Source organism: Nicotiana tomentosiformis, chromosome 8 (assembly GCF_000390325.3).
Source record: "Nicotiana tomentosiformis chromosome 8, ASM39032v3, whole genome shotgun sequence".
In the NCBI taxonomy this organism is placed as follows: domain Eukaryota; kingdom Viridiplantae; phylum Streptophyta; class Magnoliopsida; order Solanales; family Solanaceae; genus Nicotiana; species Nicotiana tomentosiformis.
The window spans coordinates 78,646,668-78,649,088 of NC_090819.1; positions in this window are offsets into that span (position 1 = coordinate 78,646,668).

Genomic DNA, 2,421 nt, shown 5'->3' on the forward strand with positions numbered 1-2,421 from the left:
CACTTGGGTATTGTATTACAGAGGCTGAGAGAGGAGAGACTTTATGCCAAATTCTCTAAGTGTGAATTCTGGCTTAGTTCAGTGGCATTCTTGGGACACATAGTGTCCAGTGAAGGAATTAAGGTGGATCCGAAGAAGATAGAGGCAGTTCAGAGTTGGCCCAGGCCATCTTCAGCTATTGAGATTCGGAGTTTTCTCGGCTTGGCCGGTTATTATCATCGCTTCGTGGAGGGTTTCTTGTTTAATGCGGCGCCTATGACTGAATTGACCCAGAAAGGTGCTCCGTTCAGGTGGTCGGATGAGTGTGAAGAGAGCTTTCAAAAGCTCATGACAACTTTGACTACAATCCCAGTATTGGTATTGCCTACAGGTTCAGGGTCTTATACTGTGCATTGTGATGCGTCGCGTATTGGTCTTGGTGTAATGCTGATGCAAGACGGTAGGGTGATTGCCTATGCGTCTAGACAGTTAAAGGTACATGAGAAGAATTATCCTGTCCACTACCTTGAGTTAGCAGCTATTGTTCATACTTTGAAAATTTGGCGACATTATTTGTACGGTGTCCATTGTGAGGTTTATACTGATCACCAGAGTCTACAACATTTGTTTAAACAAAAGGATCTTAATTTGCGACAATGAAGGTGGTTGGAGTTGCTTAAGGATTATGATATCACCATTCTCTATCATACCGGAAAGGCCAATGTGGTGGCCGATGCCTTGAGTCGTAAGGCAGAGAGTTTGGGTAGCTTAGCATACTTACCGGTAGCAGAGAGGCCTTTAGCCTTGGATGTTCAGGCCTTGGCCAACCAATTTGTCAGATTGGATATTTCTGAGCCGAGCCGAGTTTTGGCTTACGTGGTTTCTCAGTCTCTTCTTTATGATCACATCAGAGAACGTTAGTATGATGACCCTCATCTGCTTGTCCTTAAGGACACGATTCAACACGGTGATTCCAAGGAAGTCCTTATTGGAGATGACGGTGTATTACAGATGCAGGGTAGGCTATGTGTGCCTAATGTAGATGGTTTGCATGAGTAGATTCTCCAGGAGGCTCACAGTTCGCGGTACTCCATTCATCCAGGTGTCGCGAAAATGCATCAGGATTTGAGGTAACACTATTGGTGGAGGCGAATGAAAAAAGATATAGTTATATTTGTAGCTAGGTGTTTAAATTGTCAACAGGTGAAGTACGAGCATCAGAGACCGGGCGAATTGCTTTAGAGACTTGAAATTCTGGAGTGGAAGTGGGAGCGTATTATGATGGACTTCGTAGTTGGGCTCCCACGGACTTTGAGAATGTTTGATGCTGTTTGGGTGATTGTAGATCGGTTGACCTAGTCAGCTCATTTTATTTCTGTGGTTACTACTTACTCTTCGGAGCAGCTGGCTTATTGTCAGGCTTCATAGCGTACCGGTATCTATCATCTCTGACTGGGGTACGCAGTTTATATCACGGTTCTGGAGAGCCGTACAATGAGAGTTGGGTTCTCGTGTGGAGTTGAGTACAACATTTTACCCTTAGAAGGACGGGAAGTCCGAGCGCACTATTCAGATACTGGAGGATATGCTTCGTGCTTGTGTGATAGATTTTGGGGATGCTTGGGATCAGTTCTTTCCACTTGCGGAGTTTGCTTACAACAACAGTTATCAGTCGAGCATTCAGATGGCGGTGTATGAAGCCTTATATAGTAGGCGGTGCCGGTCTCCAGTGGGTTGGTTCGAGCCGGGCGAAGCTAGACTATTGGGTACGGACTTGGTTCAAGATGCCTTGGAAATGGTTAAATTAATTCAGGATCGGCTTCGTACAACCCAATCTAGAAAAAAGAGTTATGTGGATCAAAAAGTTCGTGATGTTGCATTCATGGTTGGTGAGCGGGTCTTGCTCCGGGTTTCGCCCATGAAGGGTGTTATGAGATTTGGGAAGAAGGGCAAGTTGAGCCCTAGGTATATTGGGCCTTTTGAGATTCTTGAAAGAATTGGAGAGGTGGCTTATAGACTTGCACTACACCTAATCTCTCTGCAGTTCATCCAGAGTTCCATGTTTCCATGCTCCGAAAGTATTACGGTGATCCGTCTCATGTGTTAGACTTCAGCTGAGTCCAGTTGGATAAGGATCTATCTTATGTTGAGGAGCGAGTGGCCATTTTGGACAGACATGTTAGAAAGCTAAGATCGAAGAGCACTGCTTCGGTAAAAGTACAGTGGAGGGGCCATCCGGTTGAGGAGGTGACCTGGGAGACCGAGCATAATATGCGTAGCTGTTATCCTCATCTTTTCAAACTCCAGGTACAATTCTAAACCCGTTAGAGGACAAACGTTTGTTTAAGAGGGGGAGGATGTAATGACCCGGCCAGTCGTTTTGAGAGTTGTAGCGCCATTCCCCTATTTACTGCTCAATTTATGCTTCACAGTTGTTATGTG